The sequence below is a fragment of the Orcinus orca genome, chromosome 17 (assembly GCF_937001465.1).
Source record: "Orcinus orca chromosome 17, mOrcOrc1.1, whole genome shotgun sequence".
NCBI classification, from domain to species: domain Eukaryota; kingdom Metazoa; phylum Chordata; class Mammalia; order Artiodactyla; family Delphinidae; genus Orcinus; species Orcinus orca.
The window spans coordinates 12,804,058-12,826,085 of NC_064575.1; the positions used below are offsets into that span (position 1 = coordinate 12,804,058).

The 22,028-nt window shown below is 39.2% G+C and overlaps 1 protein-coding gene across 1 annotated transcript in view; it reads right to left on the minus strand.

The window, feature by feature from the left end:
* CPA6 (carboxypeptidase A6) overlaps positions 1–22,028 on the minus strand; it is a 264,167-nt gene that overhangs the window by 21,067 nt on the left and 221,072 nt on the right. The window lies entirely within an intron of this gene.

Below are 22,028 nucleotides of genomic sequence, written 5' to 3' on the forward strand. Positions count from 1 at the left end.
GTAGGAAGAACAGGTCTGGCAGAGTAAAGATCAGGTGTTCAGTTTTGGATATTTTGAGTTTGAGGTGTCAGTTAGATACACCAGTGGAGATGGCAAGTAGATGTTATATACAGGAGTTTGGAAGAATGTTTTGGGCTAAAAATAGACATTTAGGAGTCAGAAGCGTATGGTAGAGGATGAGCTCTCTTAAGGAATGAATGTAGAGAAGAGAAAAGGTCCAAGACTGACCCCTGGGCATTCCAGTGATCAAAGTTCAGGGGAAGAAGAGGACCCCACTCCACACCCCCGGAAAAAAAATAGACTGAAAAAAATGACCAAGAAACCAATGAGTTTGGAAGAGAGTTTTCTATTCTGGAGGCCAAGTGAAACTACATGTATTGAAAAATAAATCTTGGGCCTCCCTGGTGGCACAGTGGTTAGGAATCCGCCTGCCAATGCAGGGGACACGGGTTCCAGCCCTGGTCTGGGAAGATCCCACATGCCGCAGAGCAACTTAGCCAGTGCGCCACAACTACTGAGCCTGCGCTCTAGAGCCCGCAAGCCACAACTACTGAGCCCACGTGCCACGACTACCGAAGACCGTGCATCTAGATAGAGGCTGTGTTCTGCCACAAGAGAAGCCACCGCAGTGAGAAGCCCGGGCACTGCAGTGAAGAGTAGCCCCCACTCGCGCAACTAGAGAGAGCCTGCGCGCAGCAACGAAAACCCAACATGGCCAAAAATAAACAAATAAAATAAATAAATTTATATAAAAAAAAGAGAAAAATCATGATCCACTTTGTCAAAGCAGCTTAGAAATCAAGTAAGGCGAGATCAAGATTTGACCACTGGATTTAGCCATGTGGGATTTGATGCGAGTATAACACTGCCTGTAGTGAGTTTAAGGAGGGGAGGATGAGAACCCTGCAAATAGGAACAAAGACATGGGGCAGTAGCTGGTGGAAGAAGTGGAGACGAGAAGGAGTTTCTCAGACGAGAGGACTAATGGCATGCTATTATGCTGCTGGGAAAAAGTCCAGTAGGGAAACAAACACCACACCCAACCGGCCCAAAAGACAACAGAACAAAAGAGATGGGAAAAGTCCTGGAGCAATATTCCTGAGTGGGCAAGTGGACATCTAATAAGAGTCAGTGACTTGAGTCTCTATCTCTGGCTTTCTGCACATCTCCACCTGCTCGCCTCAGAGGCTCTGGAAGCTCAAGATGTCCTCAGATGAAATCATCTTTCTCTTTCCTACCCACCAAACTAACCTTCTGCTCTGTTTTTTAACCTATGCTCCCCTCATTCATCTAGTGGCCCAAGTCAGAGACTTAGACGGAGTGGTCCTGGAAGTTGTCTTCTCCCTCATCCCTCTATCCAATTGGAGAGCAAATTCTATTGATCCTGTCTGTTAAATGTCTCTATGCTACTTCCACCAACAAAGTTCAGGCCCTCAGCATCATTCCTCTGCAGTATCAGAATAGTTCGTTGCCCTCAGTCTGGCTTGCCTTAAATTCAGCCTTCTCAACAATGTCATTGTAATCTTCTAGAAACATAAATCCGATCTTCTTGCTCTGTTGCTTAAAATCCTTCAGTGGTTGCCTTCTTGATAAAGTTCTGAAGTCTTTACGACAGCTTAAAGACCATAGAAGTAGTGTGATCGAAGTGTTTCAAGATGGCAGTGGTAGGTATTATAGCTCATCTTGTGTGTGTGTTCTTCTGTCTTAAAAAAACAATTTGTGATTTTTGTCCTGTTGCTGTACAGATAGCACTGTGATTGGTATTTTACCATTGACCAGATATTTTCACATACTTTCTATGGCTCTGTGATATTGGGTTGGCCAAAAAGTGCGTTCAGGTTTTTCTGTAACATCGTACAAAAACCCGAACGAACTTCCTGGCCAGCACAATAGTTTCAAGGTTGCATAGTTTCTCCCTTCCTCAGCATTCAAAGGGTTATGCTTTCTCCCCCCCACCAGATGTTTATGGGATAAGGCCCTTCATGATCTGTTTTTGGTTGACCTGCTTGGAATTTTAGCTTCTACCTGTCTGCCTTAAACTTTCTACTTCTACTCCTGCTACACTATTGGTCATTTCCCCGAGGTTCCCTACACCTTTGTCTTTATGACTGCACATGCAGTCTGAAGCATCTCTTTTCTTCACAGTCTGATTTTACTTGTCCATCAGTTACCAGTCCTTCTCTGCATCTCCTCCAATGCCCCCAGGCTGGGTTAGGTGCCTGTCTTCTATGTGCCCATAACACACTTTACCTGCATTCGGCATAAAACCTAGTGTCTGTTAAAATTGTATGCAAACCCAGTTCCCTACTCATTTAGGCGAAGTGTTATCAGAATATTTTGCGGCCTTCAATCTGGCCTGCCTGACAGTGTTTGACCAATACTGGGTGCATAATAAGCTAAAAAAGCATTTTATTTCATAATTATCATATATGAGCTAAACGTATAATATTAAGGGCCATGCCTCAATTTAATGCTGTTTGCCTGAGAAACACATTAGACACTGGAATATTCTATCTCATTTTATGGTTTATTTTGTGGATTGGCATCCTGCCAAAGTTATTTACCACAGATTACGTATTGATTGAGCAGCAGAATGGGTTCTCACATTGAGAATTCTTTCTCCCACTGTTTCTGATTTTTTGCCTTACCCATCTCCTATTCTAACCCTGTCTTTAAAAAATAAAATCAGAATCCTGAATAGCGGGGCCTCTAAGATGGAAATAAATTAATTCAGGTGGAAAGAAAACCACTAAAACAATCAAATTGTATTTATAGCCTTTTGGGGCACTAGCCAGGCTTTACTAAAATGTGAAGAAACAGCTCACCAATATTGTTGAACAGTAAGTCCCTTGGGGATTTTACATAGCTGTGTTGGATATACAATTTGAAGAGTCCTGTTCATATCTAGCCTCAGTTACACAGGTTCTGATCAGAAATATCTGCTGTACTGTAGAAGATCAAGATAGCAGAAAGCTAAAGCACCAGGACACAACATTTCAAGGAAACAAGTGAAAAAAACTCCATATCTAGGAAACAATGATAAAACAGACTTCTAGGGGAAAGGAACAAGAATCACCAATGCCATCACTCTAGGATTTAGGAGCATGAGAATGTAAAGGTTATTAGTTTCCCCTTAGTTTATGGGAGCCAATATATTGTTTCTGAAGCTAAAAGCAACATTCTCTTTTCCATCTTTACATGCAGAACAACTGTGGAATACATAACAAGATCTCTGCAGTGCAGAGTGGGGAGATTGTAGTCTTGTCAAGTAAAACAGCAGACATCTCTGCTCTGAACACTTCAGCAGTTTAACTTCCGTACCATACATCACCTCTCTTGTTTTTGAGTGTTGAGATGCAAAATTCTACAAGAACCTCATAAATCTAGACAGGAGACGGGACGTGCACACGTGAGGAAATGAGAGGACAAGACAGTGTAGGATATAATACAATTTTAAAGTGTGCAGTGCAGGCTAAATGCATGGGAGCACAAAGGATGGAGAGAGAGCAGGGAAGATCTGGTGAGGCTGTAACGGCAAAGAAACTCGATGGGATTCAAGATGGGTGAAACTTGAAAAAATATAACTTAAAAAAATGAAAGACAAAAAAAAAAGATTTTGTTGTTTCTATGAGCCTTAGTCCTCCTGGATGGTAAAATGAGGTGGAAGTAGTCTTTAGAGAAGAAATGGAGACGGATGTGGTATTAGAAGCAGCAATCGACTGAAAATCACAAGACCAGGCTCAGTGTGAACTGCCCTAATGAGCTCGGTGACATTCGTGTCACTGCTCTGGCTGCAATGGTCTTGGGTGGATTAGGGACCGAATCAGTGGTTCTCACTTGGTATTGTGACGATGTATTGCTATCACTCCTGGGGGTTGTCTGACAGTAGCTAGTTTCACATTATAAAATTATTTAATTAAAAGAATTGGTTCAGTTATCCTGATAAATAACTCGTAATTTATTCTAACATACTCTTGTAATGGGGGAGAGAAAAGGTCAATTAGAATGGGTGAGCTTGGGATGAACCAAAAGGAGTGTGCCCCATCATCAGCTGGGCATGTGGTAGTGGAAAAAAGTAGGGTGAGAACTGTTGGGTTAGAAAATGATTGCTACAACTCTGCAGCATTGACAGTTTAGGGCTCCAGGCCAGATGAAAAAAAAAAACTTCAGTGTAATTATGTACTTACTTTTCCTTAACATCCTTAGATTCTGTTCTAAGGATATGAGGATAAAATTTAGTAATACAAGTTGTTACTTGATTGATTTCTGCTTGTAAGCAAATATACATACAGAATATACAAATGTATATTCTGATGTATATACATCAGAATATACATTTTCTTAGATAAAAACTTCCCTCCTTGCCTAAGGTCCTCCAACCCCCTCCCAAATCTGCTTCTTCTCTTGCATTACAAATCTTCTAAATGTAATCACAAGTATCCTATAAGAGAGAAATTTGATTATAGACAGAATGCTATGTGACAGAAGTAGAGGGAAGCTGAGTCAGATAGAGAAGTTGCTATGCCACTGGCTTTGAAGGTGGAGAAGGAGGTCACAAGGTAAGGAATACAGGTGGCCACTAGAAGCTGGAAAAGGCAGTGACATGACTTCTCCCCTAGAGTCTTCTGAGGGAGTGTGGGCTTGCCACAGCTTCAGCTTGGTGAAATCTGGCCTCCAGAACTGTAAGAAAATAAATCTGTGTTGTTTTAGGCCACTAAGTTTGTGGTAATTTGTTAGAGCAGCAACAGGACACTAATATGCTCATATAATTATCTTTTATTTATCTCTATACAGCATTTACCACAGTTTAATGTAATTGTATTTTCACTAAACTGTCAATCTTTTTTTATACTCCATTTATATTTATTATAAAATATTGGCTATATTCCCTGTGTTGTACGGTATATCCTTGTAGCTTATTTTATACATAATAGTTTGTACCTCTTAATCCTCTACCCCTATATTTTGCCTCCCCACTTCCCTCTCCCCACAGGCAACCACTTGTTCTATCTGTGAGTCTTTCTTTTTTATTATATTCACTAGTCTGTTGTATTTTTTTAGATTCCACATATAAGTGATATCACACAGTATTTGTCTTTCTCTGTCTGAGTAATTTCACTTAGTATAATGCCCTCCAAGTCCATCCATGTTGTTGCAAATGGCAAAATTTCATTCTTTCTTAAGGCCAAGTAGTATTTCATTGTGTGTGTGTGAGTGTGTATACACACACATATATATACAACACACCATGTGTACACACACACACACACACACCCCACATATATATATGCCACACCATGTATACACAAACACACACATATATATACTACATATATATACACCACACCATGTATACACACACACACATATATATACCACATATATATACACCACACCATGTATACACACACCACGACATATATATACACCGCACCACCACACACATACAAACATATATATACCACATATATATACAACACCATGTATATACACAAACACACATACCACCTATATATACACCACACCATGTATACACAAACACATATACATATATAACACATATATATACAGAACACCATGTATACACACACACACATATATACCACATATATATACACCACACCATGTATACACAAACACATATACATATATATAACACATATATATACAGAACACCATGTATACACACACACATATATACCACATATATATACACCACACCATGTATACACACACACATATATACCACATATATATACAGAACACCATGTATACACACACACACTCTTATACTGCATATATATACACCACACCATGTATACACAAACACACATATACCACATGTATATACACCATACCATGTGTACACACACACACATATATACCACATGTATATATGCCACACCATGTATACACACACACATATGTACCACATATATATACACCACACCATGTATACACACACACACACACACACACACACACACACACACATATATATATATATATATATATATATACCACATCTTCTTTATCCATTCATCTCCTGATGGACACTTGGGTTGCCTCCATATCTCAGCAAGTGTTAATAACATTGCTATGAATATTGGGGTGCATGCATCTTTTCAAATTAGTGTTTTTGTTTTTTTCAGAAATATACCCAGGAGTGGAATTGCTTGGTTATATGGTAGTTCTATTTTTAGATTTTTGAGAAATCTTCATACTGGTTTCCACAATGGCTGCACTGATTTACATTCCCATCAACAGTGTACAACTGTTCCCTTTTCTGCACATCCTCGCCAACATTTGTTATTTTGGTTCTTTTTGATGATGGCCATTCTGACAGGTGTGATTTTGCTTTGCATTTGTCTGATGATTAGTGATGCTGAGCATCTTTTCATGTGCCTGTTGGCCATCTGTATATCTTCTTTGGAAAATATCTATTCAGGTCTTCTGCCCATTTTTTTAATCTGTTTTTTTTTTTTTTTTTTGCGGTACACGGGCCTCTCACCGATGTGGCCTCTCCCGTTGCGGAGCACAGGCTCCGGATGCGCAGGCCCAGCGGCCACGGCTCACGGGCCCAACCTCTCCGCGGCATGCAGGACCTTCCTGGACCAGGGCACAAACCCGTGTCCCCTGCATTGGCAGGCGGACTCTCAACCACTGTGCCACCAGGGAAGCCCGGTTGTTTGTTTTTTTGATGTTGAGTTGCATCAGCTGTTTATATATTTTGGATATTAATCCCTTATCAGTTATATCATTTGCAAGTATCTTCTCCCATTCAGTAGGTTGTCTTTTTATTTTATTGATGGTTTCCTTTGCTATGCAAAAGCGTTTACGTTTAATTAGGTCCCATTTGTTTATTTTTGCTTTTATTTCCTTTGCTTTAGGAGACAGATACACAAAAAAAATATTGCTACGATTTACATCAAAGTGTTCTGCCTATGTTTCCCTCTAGGAGTTTTGTAGTTTCTGGTCTTATATTTAGGTCTTTAGTCCATTTTGTATATGTGTTAGAGAATGTTCTAATTTTATCCTTTTACATGTAGCTGTCCAATTTTCTCAACACCACTTATTGAAGAGAGTATTTTTCATTGTATATTCTTGTCTCCTTTGTCATAGATTAATTGAGCATAGGTGTGTGGGTTTACTTCTGGATTCTATTCTGTTCCATTGATCTATGTATCTGTTTTTGTGGCAGTACATATCGTTTTGATTACTGTAGCTTGGTAGTATAGTCTGAAGTCAGGGAGCATGATTCCTCCAGCTCTGTTCTTCTTTCTCAAGATTTAAACTGTCAGTCTTCTTGAGGGCAAGAATCATGTGTTTTTCTTGTTTGTATCTCCTATGCCTACCATACTGCCCTTAGAAATATTTCTTAAGTAAATTAATCAATTTATTAATTTGATTCAGACTAGAGGATGCCTCCAGAAAATTTTTCTTCTCTTTTCTCTCTATTGATAATTCTTTGGTTTTGGGGTCAAAGCCCTTTAACTGGATGTATGGGGGAATTATCTTTCTGGCTAAAGATCTGAGTCTTTAACTCCACAGTGTCCCCATCCCTCCTCCAGTCAGTCACCATGTTTCATCCCTCTACCTTTCCAGTGTTGTCTTTCTCTCCTCTCTGTCTCTACCCTAATTTTGATGTTCCTCATCTCTCACCTGGACAACACCATGGCCTCTCAACTGGTCTCCCTGCCACCACACACTTTAATCCATCCTTCTTACTGCTATCAGAGCGATTTTCTAAAACACAAATAGATCATGTTATTCTGCCCAGCTCCCCCCCACCCCCCCAGCTCTCATTGGCTCCTCATGGGCAACACCACCAGTGCCCACCCCTCAGCATGGTGTCCAAGCCCTGGCTGACTGAACGTTTTTAGACTCATGTTCTCTCCTGCAGACCCCATGAGCAGCCCCAGCCCTAGCCCTCACTCACCAGTTGCTGCTTCCTCATCCCTCCCACACCTCTTTGCCTTTGTTCCTGTCCTTCCTTCAGCTTGGACTGTCCAGCTCCTCTCTTGAAACCTATCAAAGTCCTTCCACACCTGGAAGGCTCAACACAAAAGTCACTTGTCTGCAGCTTTCCCATCTCACGCCAGTCAGAATTTCTCTTCCCTCTCTCCTCTGTGAGGGTGACACTCATTCCTCTATCTTTCAGCTTTCACTCGGCCTCGAATCACAGCTTGTTGTTTACCTGCCAGTCTCCCTCACGGACCACTAGTTCTGAAGAACAAGAACTGGATAGTATTCCTATTTGCCTATCAGCCATAGCAGGGGCTCAATAAATGTTTACTGAGTGAATCAACCTGCTCTACAGGAAGGTCCCTCCTAGTCTATCACATTAAAGTACCATTTGTGTTATATATTTTAAGGTCAGTTTTATTATAATTTAAGGTTATAATAGAAGGTAAGAGATCGCACAAGAGCCTGAACAACAATGTTGTTTTCTAGCTTTCCGGCGTACCCTTAAAATATGTGCAAATTAAATTATACCTGAGGATAAGAATACACCCGAGAATGAGAATAAACAAAGAGGGAATCAATGGTTTTAAATAATATTACTGCTTTGTCTTTGTTGCCCATGGTCCTTTCCAATCTAGGGGTAGTGAATGAGATGAATGAGTGCTATTTTTTGCTATGGAACTTGCTGGAAGCCCATTCTGGAATCTCTCTCTCAGAATTACATAGCCTAGAATGGCATGCTGGAACCTCATTTTAAATAGATGCCAGTATAAGAAAACAGATATTGTATTCTAATGAAATATGTCACGTGAATTAAAATGTCACATTAGTTAAAATTTTTGCTGATGTACACTTTCTATTTCTCTACATAGTAAAACAATACATGTTTGTAAAATGTTTTGAATCAAAGTAAAACTTTTTTTCTCTCAATCTATTTCATAGTCAACACCTCTAGGGCGATATCAAAAGAGATGATAGCGAAGGCCAGAGGGGTAAAGGGCGATGCATTTGGTCTTTGTTAGAGTAGATAATATGTGACTTGTTATTCTCCACCCCGTTTGGTGGCAAGGTGAGTGGAGGCCGTGAGGAGTGGTGGTGGAAGGAGTAAGATATGATTTCTTTATAGGCCCGTGAACCGCTGCCTTTTGGTCCCACTCACCCATGTTTTACTAATAATAACTAGTGAAGCTAAGTAACAAATACTAACATGCAGTGGCTTGAATGGTGGTAGTGCATTTAGAGCTTGATTTTAGTTAAAATTTTATTTTTAGTTTTTTAGAAAAGAATGTTGACTTATTTGTACTGTTTTTAGTTTTTTTTGAATGGCCAGTGGATGTACATGGTTATGCCCTGTCAAGTGCTCCCTCCTTCATCTGTCTAGCCATTCATTTTCTTTTCCCCAGAGGCAATCACTTTTACTACTTTCTTGTACTGTTCCAGGGTTAGTCTATGCATTTATAAGCAAAAAGTCAGAGTTATCATACCCATTTGTGAATAAAACCTTTCTTACACAAATAGCAGTATTCTTTATACATATTAATCTAAAACCTTACTCTGTTCAACTGTGTGCGTGCTTGTAAAGTCCTAGAGATTTTTCCATATTAGTCCATAAAATAGCTGTCTAATTCTGATTACTTCTGTCTATCTCACTATATAACTGTAGTCTAATTTACTTGTCCTTTGTTGATGGATATTTGATGCTTCTAATCTCTTACGAGAAAGAGTGCTGCAATGAATATCCTTGTATATATGTTATTTTCCACACATGTGAGTATAGCCATAAGATAAATTCCTAAAAGGAGAATTAATTACTCAGTCAAAAGGATGTGAATCTATGTGTGTGTGTATATATATATATATATATATATATATATATACATACACACACACACACACACACACACATTTTTTTTTTTTGGTAGACATTGCCAAATACCCTTCCACAGAAGTTGTACCCATTCACATTCTTAACAGGAATGTATAATATTGCCTGTCTTCCTATAGCCTTCAAATTTTATTCTCTTTCTATATCTTTTAACACAGAGAACTGTGATGTATAATAAAATTATAAGAATGGGTCAATGGGTCTAAGTTGGATGGTCAGAAAAGGTGTTTCTAAAAATTTTTTTTTAATATTTGGCTGCATTGGGTCTTCCTTGCTGTGCGTGTGTTTTCTCTAGTTGTGGTGAGCGGGGGCTACTCTTTGTCGCGATGAGCAGGCTTCTCATTGCGGTGGCTTCTCTTGTTGCGGAGCACAGGCTCTAGGCACGTGGGCGCAGTAGTTGTGGCTCACGGGCTCTAGAGTGCAGTCTCAGTAGTTGTGGCCCATGGGCTTAGTTACTCCACGGCATCTGAGATCTTCCTGCACCAGGGATCGAGCCTGGGTCCCCTGCATTGGCAGGTGGATTCTTAACCACTGCACCAGCAGGGAAGTCCCAGAAAAGCTGTTTTTATTTAAAGTGTCATTTGAACACAGATAAGTAGAGAAAAATACATTTGAAGAAGAAAACTGGAAACTGTTTCCTTGATCTGAAGAAAAAATTATTCCAAAATAGTGTCCAAACAGAGTACTGACATATAGTAGGTACTCAATAAATTTGTTGAATAACTTCTGTGCCTCTAATGAGTTTTGTTAAATTCTCAGCGATATAATAGAATGGCCTTATTTAAAGTCTCATAGTGGTGATAAGATCATATATTTAAATGGCACTGATCTGTGATTCATTTCAATATATGCATCTTTTAAAAAATCATGTCGCTTAATTGGTCATTTGGCTAATCACTTGCAGGGTGTATGGAGAAATAAATACAGAATATGTATTATTAAAGGCAAATTTATTCCTTAAAGTGGAATTCTAAAATTTAAATTTAGAAAACATTTAAAAGAAGGAAAAAACAACATTAGTCCTCTAATCCCAGCATTTTGGTATATTTTCTTCCAGTCTTTTTTTCCCTTGTGTTAGTATGTAAATGTATATATATCATACACACATATCACATGTACATATGAAATCGTCATTATGTTTTATAGAATTGTAATCACAGTGAAAAAATAATTATATAGCCAGAATCAGACTCAATACTATATTATAAGCTTTTTGTTATTTTATTAAAAATTAAAAAAAAATTTTTGGCCATACCGTGCAGCTTGTGGGACCTTTGATCCCCAACCAGGAATCGAACCCACAACCTCGGCAGTGAAAGCACTGAGTCTTAATCACTGGACTGCCGGGGAATTCCCTTCTTGTTATTTTTAAATGAACTTTTTAATCCATTTTTATGGCTTCCTAAAATTTCACCAAATGGGTATATATTAATGTATTTAACCATTGCCCTGTTGTTCAATTTTGGGTTGTTTTCAATCTTTTATTGTTATAAATCACATTGTGGTCAGCAACTTTTTCTGTTTCCTTATAATGTGTTTTCAAGATGGAATCCTGAGACCAAAGCACAGGCTTAAGGTTCTGCTTTGACTTGCTTCTCTTTTCACTGTTCATGTGTACTGATCTGATCTATCCCCGAAGCTTCAATTACTCTCTGTGCTAAGGACCCACAAGCCTATATGTTCAGACTAGACCCTTTTCGATACTCCAAGCCTGTATCCAGCTACCTGCTGTACATCTTTCCCTAGATTTCCACAAGCACTTCAGATCCGTTGCTCCAAACTGGTCTCATATTTTCCACCAAATCCTTACCTCTTAGTAGATGACACCTCTACCCACCAGTCAGACACTCCAGCCAGACATGAAATCATCCTAGACTCCTGTCTCACTTCATCGTCTACCTCTCACTGGAGTCCAGTGAATGCTGCTGTTTCCACATTTCTCGTATGTGCCTTTCCTCTCCACTCTTGCCACTCCCTCCTGGATGAGCGTCCTGCTATAGTTTACTAACCGGTTCTTTGCCTGACACTCCTGCAAATGACACTCGGAGGTCAGTCATTTTCTTCCCAGCTTTAGAAGCTCGCAGTGATCCTTCCCTTGAAAGGCCCCCAATTATCCAGTGTTGGTCAAACTTTTCCATCAAAATACTCCTGAGAGGCAAAGTCAACATAGACTATAAGTCCATAACGTCTTTGAAATCTTTATTTTACTTTAAAAATTCATGTGAATTGTCTGGTCTACTTAAGTATGTATTTGTGCTTGTTCTAACATAAAATATGAATTCTCCTTCTGAAATCTTCAAATGAAATTGATATGCCCTGAAGGTGTGCTATGGCTTTTTGTGAATTTTTCTGGGACGTGATACCATATACATAAAACCTCAGTTCAGTTTGAAAGGCACGCCTTTTAGAATAAAATCCAGAGAGCCCAGCAGAGCACTGTATCTCAGCCTGTCCTTAATGAACTACACGCTGGGACCTCCTCCTGTCTCATCTCTCACCGGTCCTTCCAGCCATCCTGTGTTCCAGCCGCACAGGGCCACCTGCTGTCCTCCCAACACCCAGTCTGTTTCATGCTGCATGTTCTCCTCAAGAACATAACCTGTTTCCCCTACCAGGAGTGCCCTTATGACTCTCAGTCCTTGCTCTGTTTACCTTCTGCCCCGCAGTTCAGTCGACCTGATGACAACTATAGTTTTAATATTCAAATCTGCTATTATCTCTTCTGTGAAGACTTTTCTGACTTTATCAAATAGAACTGGTTCCTTCTTCCTTTATAGCCCCACTGTACCATGTCTATACAGATCTTCCCGGACTTCAGCGAGGTTACATCCAGATAAACCCATCATAAGTTGAAAATATCGTTAAGTTGAAAATGCATTTAATACACTTAAACTACAGGGCATGATGGCTTGCTTAGTTTAGCCTACCTCGAATGTGCTCAGAACATTTACATTACCCTGCAGTTGGGTAAAATCATCTAACACAAAGCCTATTTGATAATAAGTATTGAAGATCTCATGTAATTTATTGAATACTATACTGAAAGTGAAAAACTGAGTGGTTTTCTGGGTGCAGAATGGTTGCAAGTGTATCAGTTGTTGCGTGGCTGACTGGGACTCACTGCCACTGCCCAGCATCACAGGAGAGTATTGTACTGCATATCACTGGCCTGTGAAAAGATCAAAATTCGAAGTACGTCTTCTACTGAATGTGTATTGCTTTTGCACCATCATAAGGTTGAAAAAATTGTAAGTTGAACCATCATAAGTTGGGGACCATCTTTATATGTATATATCTCTATACCATACGTATTTCTACGTAGTATCTATAACATTCTGTTCCTTTTTTTCTTTCCCTTCCTTTCTCCTTTCTCATCCTTCTCTTTACCTACTCAATGATTTTTAAACACCATGAGGACAGGGAAACTGTTGAATTTGTCTCTGCTTGCCAAGTGCCTAGCCTAGTGTGACAAATAGAATGCATGTGGTACCTTTTAATTTTTTTTGAATGAATGGAGGAATGAAGGGCATTTTTGATGTGCTGTCAAACTGCTTTTTAATGCCCCCAGAGGTACACGCTCTCCCAATTTTACCATTGCTTCCAGATTAGGTTATCACATCAAACATTTTTGGGAATAATTTAATAGATGAAATGTTACCTTGTTTTATTTTAATATTGTTCTTTGATTACTAGGAGGTTGCCCACTTTATCATATTGCTTTATTTTCATGAATTATGACTGTTTTTAAAATTTCAACTTCTAGAGCCTTGGAGTTTTTCTTTACATTTTCCATGGACTCTTAAAATTATTTTTATTATGTAATGTTCGATTCTGAAGTATATATATAAAAATGCTAGTAAAACTTTCTATGCTTTACTGCAAATGTATTTTTTTCTCATATAGTTGCTTATCTTTACTTTGGTTCCTTTTACAAAACAAACAGTTCTTTATATAATAAAGATACATTAACATTTAGAATTCATTGTGGTATATGCCATGGTTGTCTAAAGATGAGAATAATATTCTTAAGTTAGACTCTTTATTATATTTTGAAATCAGTGCTTTCAAATGGGAAAGTATAATTTGAATCCAAATATCTGTCCTCAACAATCCATTTAGCAGAGCCAGGATGATTACCTTAAAAAGTTCATTAGGTCATATCACTTCTCAATTCAAAACTCTCTGGTGATTTCCCATCCCATGCAGAGCAAAATCCGAAGTCCTTCCTAAGGTGCTGGACCTATATCAGCTTCCTTCTGGCTACTTCTCTGATGCCATCTCCTACCCTTCTCTCCTCCCTCCTCCTTCCTCCCTCACTCAGTTCCAGCCATGCAGCCCTCCTTGCTCTTCCTTAAACTCACCAAAGATGCTCGCAACTCAAATCTTCTACACTATTGTTCCTTCTACCTGCTCTTGCCCCAGACCTCCTTCACTCTCAAGTCTCATCTTATCAGATGAGATCGTCTTCCCTATGTCACCTAAAACAGTTAACCCGCCCCCCCCACCATGTCACTCTTTATTACTTTCCTGGCATTATATTTTTCTTCATAGCATGTATGACAACTGACTTTTTGTTTACTGCTGTTTTCCCAGTAACCAGCTCAGAAAATAGTAGTTGCATACATTAATGAATGAATTTAGTTACTCATCTGATAACCTCTGAGATGACAACTATATAAAATGTATTTGGTATTTTTTCTTAGGTTGTGAAAAAAAATCTTTTTTTCTTACAACTTAAAAATACTACGATCATTAGTATCAGTTATTGCTATGGTTTAAATGTTTGTGTCCCGTGCCCCCCCACCACCAAATTCTTATGTTGAAATCCTAACGCCCAATGTGATGGTGTTAGGAGGTGGGGCCTTTGGGAGGTAATTAGGGCATGAGGGTGGAGCTCTCATGAATGAGGTTAGTGACCTTATCAAAGAGACCCCAGAGAGCTCCCTAGCACCTTCCATCAAGTGAGAACACAGTGAGAAGGCATTACCTATGAACCAGGAAGCCCTCACTAAACACTGAATCTGCTGGCACCATGATCCTGCACTTCCCAGCCTTCAGAACTGTGAGAAATAAATGTTTGTTTTTCATAAGCCAGTCAGACTCTTGTACAGTTGACCCTTGAGCAACACAGGTTTTGAACTGCATGGGTTCACTTATGTGTGGATTGTTTTCAATAGTAAATACTATAGCACTACATGATCCCTGGTTGGTTGAGTCCTCTGATGCAGAACCTCTGATTTGGAGGAAGCACAGATACAGAGGGCAGACTATATGTCATTGGTGGTTTTTCCTACATATTATAAGATGAAACCTTTGGAAGAGGCCATATTAGTATTTACTGATGGATCCTCCTTAGGGAGGGCAGCCTATATTATTAATAATGAAAAGAAGGTATTAAATACAGAAAATTGCTCAGCACAGCAATCAGAAATTATGGCAGTTATAGAAGTGATGAAATTAACCAGAGATAAAAAAAATTAATTTATATACTGATTCCTTATATATAGTTAAATTATTTCCAGCAATAGAAACAGCAGCCTTTCCTGAAAATAAGAGTACAATAATTAAATTGCTTAAGAGATTACAAAAAAGTATATGGGAAAGAACACAGCCTTATTATGTAGGCCACATTAGAGCTCACTCTGGATTGCCAGGGCCTTTAGCAGAAGGCAATGCCTCTGCTGATGCCCTGACTAAAATTTTTATAGTAGATGAAATGTTGTATGATTATTTTTAATCACTAACAGAATAATATGTTTAAGTTTATGGCTTGATGAAGCAGAATGTACAGGTACAAGAACACCTTAATCTTCTGAGAAGAGTGAGGAAACCGCAGACAGAGTTCCTGACGTAGATGTGACCAAGATGTGCCTAACCACAGGGGACGAAGGAGACTGGAAACAATAAGAAGATTAATTAACCTGTTTAACCTGCTGATGTAAATTACTTTTGTTTTTATGATGTATGTAGGGGATTTTTTGGCGTGGGAATGAAGTTTTTAAAATTGAAAGTGAGATTGCCTCACAGTATAAAAGCTTCGGAATTATGAAAATAAATTTGGCAGATCCTTGCATCCTCTGAGGTGTCTTGTGTTCTGTCCACGCCGACTCCGTCTCCCCTTTCGGTGAAACCTGTTCAGCTGGGGCTGGTCCCCGGCATGTCATACTCAGACTTTCAGCTGTGCGGAAGGTCGGCACCCCTAACCCCCATGTTGTTCAAGGGTCAACTGTATTTTGTTATAGCAGCCCGAATAGATGAAGATAATTATTTTGGGGGGCACCTAATAATTTCTCCTGACCACTAGGGTTCTGAAGTTCACTAGGATTTTGTGTGGCTTGGGGAATGCTGTGGTTTTGTGTGGTTTGTGTAATTTGGGAAATGCTATACTAGAAGACAGTGTGAAGGCAAGGTGACTGCCCGTGTGTCTCATGTCATTATTCAGCACATCACAGCTTTTCAAACCATTATAAAAAGTGGTAGATAAAAAGAATATCACTGTTTTCTTATTTCTGCATGTAAGAATAGCATTCAAAAGAGATTGCTTTAGGAATAGAAAAGTTACTTCAAAAGGAGTTTTGATTAAAAATAAGCATGTAGATTGAAAGGAAGTGGGAATCTGAAACAGGAAAATATTTAACATTAGTGATCCAGAAGGAAGATAGCAATGCAGTAGTGCTTATGTGAAGTTAAAAACAGTAACAAGGACCAAAACATTCAAAGCAATTAGATACGCATGAAATTTATGAAAATAAAAAAATTATACGACTTGTCAAATGCAAATGATACAGCTGGAGGAAAATGATCAGAGAGATGTAGTTTGTTTTTGGTGAACTCAGAAATCCAATAATGCTGAAGAGCGACCAGCATAAGGGAAGAAGAATTAGTTGATAAAAGCTTTAGAATCCTTACTCGTATGTCCAGCGTAAGACTAGAGGTCTCCTACAGATTTAGCAGCATGGGAGGGTTATCTGCTGAAACAGGTACAATAAAATTACTGGACTTAAAAATCATTGCCAAATGAAACTCCAGTAGCTCAGTGTCCCAGGAGCCAAGGGAGTAATTCTGTCACATCCATCATGCCTCGCTTCAAAAATATCATTTTCCTGTATTACTTACTTCAGTGATTTTTGAAGATGAGCTATTTGTAAAAGGTTTTTAAACTTTGTAACATCATTTTCAAAAGCTTCAACAAAGATATTTGTTCATGATGGTTGGAATAGATGTTATAAATAAAGATATTGTTATTCACATGTAAATTCTTACATATTTACCCAGAAGAATGATCAGAGAAATAAAACAATATATCATTCTGTGTACACATACACCCACACAATCAATACCAAACATTATTTAATCTGTGGTTACAAAAAGCTCAGTTTTAAAAGCATTGGGTGTGTTTTGCACAAGAAACATGAACTATAAAACAGGGAGATGAAGTGAGTTTTGCATATAATCAGTATCTGGGTTAGGAAAAATTGGATTTAAAAGTGATTTTACAAAAGATAAAATAAAATAGCTCTTTTTAATGGGGGATTAGCTTGAAAATATGTGTTTGAATCACGAGAGAAGAAAATGAAAGTTTTTGTATTTTCTTGAAGTCTTAGAGGGATTTGCAGTTTAGCCTTGTGATCTTCTATCCTGGAAAGAATGAAGGTGCTCAATGCATTTGTTTTAATTTAAAACTGGGTTTACGTGGAACATGTTAGAATCACCCTTAGCAGAGGTGACGGGGATCTTAAGGGTCTAGTTTGACCATGTAGTTGATGTTTAATTCATCACTCTGAGCCCAAAGTTATCCAACTCTTGTCGGTGAATCTCTGATGATGTAAATTCACTTGCACTCCTGTTGTGAGTTCCATGCCTCTGGAAATTCGATGTGGAACAGGTCTCTCCCTGAGCTTACCTGGAGGCCAGACTCAGCACTTCCTCATAGCCCCAAATAGCAGACCCAATTCCACAAAGCCTTAGTAAGTAAAGTAGCTTGTACCGAATATGAACAGCGGTGCTGGTTATGGAATACATACTGAAGAGAATTTACATACTTCACAGCAAAAGTTAATTAAAATCCTCCCTAGACATCCTGGAATTCCAAATCCCTTTCTAGATATCCTAGCAACATTACCTCTGTTTTCTTTCCCTCTCCTCGCCCCCAGTTCTCTGAAATTCCCTATATCTTTATAGCAATTCAGTCCAGGTTCTTAGCTAGAATAGCTCTCTAAAAACTAAAGCCCTTAAGCTGGAGGAACTCTCCTCTCCTCTGGAGGAACTTTCCTTTTTCACTGGAAAGCAGGCCGTGAACTTCTCTTGTACTTTCACAGGCATTGGCTGGAAACAATCACTAGGTAGTAGTTTCCCTTTTCATCTCAGGGGATCTAGCAAAATATTTGCCCAACCGAAACAGACCCCTCTTATTTTGATAGAGTGAGGGGGTACTGAGAGGAGAAGGGCATATGTGGAGAGGGGCATATGTGATTGGGCTCCCCAAAAATATGGTTTTCTCCATATTACATGTAATTTACAATATTAGGTAATTGAGTGTTCTAAAAAGAGTAGTTGTATTTTAGTAAATGCCTAATTTGGTCCTAAATGGTAATTAAAATTCTTTATAACAGTTTTATTGAGCTATAATTACCTCCCATAAAATTCACTCTTTTGAAGTGTACAATTAAGTGAATTTTAGTATATTCACGATCATCACCGCTATCTAATTAAAAAACATTTTCATCACTCCCCAGAGAAACCCCCTTACCCATTAGCATTCACTACTCCGTCTCCCTCGCCCTTGGCAACCACTAATCTACTCTGTCTCTACGGGTTTGCCTATTCTGGACATTTTATATAAACAGAATCATACAATATTTGTTATTTTGTGACTGACTTACTTCACTTAGCGTATTTTCAAGGTTCATCCATGTTGCAGCATATATCAGTACTTAATTCTTTTTCTGTGACCAAATAATATTCTATTGTATGGATATACCATATTTCATTTATCTGTTCATCAGTCGATAGCCATTTGGGTTTTTTATACTTTTTGGCTATTAGTAATGCTGCTATAAATGTCCATGTACAAGTATTGTATAGACACACGTTTTCATTTCTTGTGGGTATGTGCCTAGGAATAGAATTCCTAGGTCATGTGGTAACTCTCTGTTTAACTTTTGAGGAACTATTAAACATTTTTCCGAAGTGGTCACATCGTTTTACATTCCCGGCAGCAAGTATGAGTGTTCCAATTTTTCCCACACCCTCACTAACACTTGCTGTTGTCTGTCTTTTTGATTATAGCCACTTAGTGGGTGTGAAGTGGTATCGTGATGTGCATTTTCCTGACGGCTAATGATGTTGAGCGACTTTTTATGTGCTTATTCCCATTTGTATATCTTCTTTGGAGAAATGTCTTTTCAAATCATTTGTGCATTTAAACTTGGGTTGCTTTTTTATTGTGGTGTTGTAAGAGTTCTTTTGATATTCTGAGTCTCTTATCAGAATATATGATTTGCAAACATGTTCTCGCACGTGTAGGTTGTCCTAATAGTAATTTACGTTCAGGCAACACTTGACTTATTCACAGGTTGAAGCTTAGCACGAATGTCATCCAAACCCTTTGCTTTTCTCCTTGATTTATTCCAATTTGGAAAAATCTGTGCTCACAGTGCCCTCTAAAAAGAGTGCACAGAGGAAGGAAGAAACAGCAATACAGGGTCTAGCAGAGAGTATGTGCTCAATTAACTTTGGTAAATGAATGACATTTATCTATCTATTCTTGGTTCCCACCACTACTCTGACTTGTTGAGTCCCTCTGCTGGGCTTTCAGAGCACTAATATGTATTTCATGGCCTGAAAGCTCCCAGGGGGAGCGCTGAAGTATTGGAAAAATGTTCCTGTTTCCATGTGTGTGCTCTAAGCTGTCTGCCTACTCCACATTGAATGCACTAAACCTTCACGCTGTCATATGCGAGTCCTCAGACTATTTCACGATTAAAAGCAGTTTCATGATCTCCTCTTTAAGTCTGAGACTCACCAATTTCAGAGAAAGAAACATTTGTTTTTGTCAGTTCAGTGTTGACTCTATAGTGTTTTCAGTGGTCCTGGGCATTTCTATATCAATTATATTATGGATGTTTGGAGGTTCACTTAGGGATTTCATTTACTTCAATACCCTTGATCTGAGAGTGGTTCCCTCAGTGAGGTTCTGTCCCCTTAACCAGGCAAATAGCTGTGGGGAGATGGATTTGATGCTGTGAGGGAGGGAGTCACAGCTGCCTGCCTGTCAGGTCAGCTGAATCTATTTAGGAGACCTTGTGGGGAAGGAGATGGGCCTAGCCAGGCAGTCTGCATTCCTACATCATTTACAACGGTCTATCAAGGTCATTTTTGCAACTGACATTTGACAAAAATCCCCTGTTCATCTTGAGTGCTGACTCACAGGAAGAATCAGGATGATTCATAAATGGGGAGAATCAAAGGAATTCCAGTTGGGACCACAGTTTGGAACTAAGAAATCAAAGAAGGTATATGTATGAAGGAAACAGGCTGGGGAAAGGAAGAACAGAGGGAAGCAAGCCACTACTTTGTAACCGTATATAAACAAGAATGTAGCTTTACACCGGCAGAGCTGGCTGGCCTGCTAGCATGACTCAGCTCAGTTACCATTCCTGGTACTCAGGTGATTGTGGGTATCACGCCCGTGACACACCTATGGATGTGGGTACCTGCCAGCTAGTGAAACGGGACACATCGTTATGAGCATGCAAAATGGCCCCATCTCAGAGATGGACAAAAGAGAATTTTTAAAAAGTTAGTGGTATCAGGGAGTTAATTTGAACAAGTTTGCTGTCTCAGTCCAGGCTGAAGAAAAAAAGTTCTCAATCTAAACAGCCATCAATAATACCCCTTTATAGTATTTATGCAATGCTTTTCCTTCTCTCATAAGTGCAAACACCTTAAAGCTTACCTCATGGCTCATCATCACAACCCTCTCCTGAAGGAAAGAGGTAGCTTCACAAACAACTGACCTGAGGCTCAGAGGTGAATTGACTGTTCTGGAGGGTGGGGGATGAGGGTTGGGTCACTGAGATGTAGACCCCTTTTTGGAGCTAGGACTGAATCAGTCATTAAACAGATGTAAAGTCCTTTAATTTCCGTAAGAACCCTATGAGCTGGGTATTATTATTAATTTGGTAGATTGAAGAAAATCTTCCAAATCATTGAGCTAATAATGGTAGAATGAAACCATGTATCTGTCATATTCTAGAACCATATTGTTTCTGCTCTACCATATTCTGATTACCAATTCTAACTGATTCAAGAGGTTGCCTGGAGGGTTCTGTGCAAGAAGTCTCAGCCACATGCAGTTATTCCACCTGATGCTGGTGGGGATGGGAAGAGCAGCATCAAGTACAGAACCAAAGCCTCATAGAAGGAGGGCTTTTGTCTTGGGCTTCATTTCTAAGAGACTCACAGAAGACTTTCTGTTACACAACGGTTATACTTTGAGGGCGCTAAGGAAGGACACTGAGAAAGGGCAGCTCCTTAGAACTGCATGTGGGTAACACTTCTCCTTTCCCTCCCCGCTGTTGCCAAGTACAATAACTAGCGAAGGAAACCAGAATATGTCACCCCCAAATATGCCTCTTTGACATAAAAATTATTTCGAGCCCCAGGCAATTAAGCAGCAGGAAATGCAGGAAAAGCTCTCTCCACCCTCGCCTTTTCTGCCTAAAGACAGGACATAAATTCTCCTACTGGAGACAGACTCTTAACCCAGAGACAGCACCACAGGAATCAGCAAACAAACCTTCCTGCATTAGTTAGCTCTCATATATTTACCTTCCCACAGTTGGCTGCCTTTGGAAACCTAAAACTGTATTCCTTTGTACTATCATTTCTCTACAAGTTTATTGCTCTTTGTTGAAGACACTATATAAGCTGGTGTTCTAAGTTGCCACTTTGAGTTACTTTTCATGAGGTTTCTTCCATGTGACATGTGCAGTGCACATTCATAAACCATTTTTCTCTTGTTAATCTGTCTTTCTGTTTAAGAGCCCCAGCCGAAAACCCAAGATGGGGAGAGGTATACTACCCATCTTCTATGCAGCTATGGCTAATTTTCTGTTTCTCTCTCTTTTGCTACTACCTGCTTCTTTATTTTGCCACAAGAGTTTCCTTCCTTAAA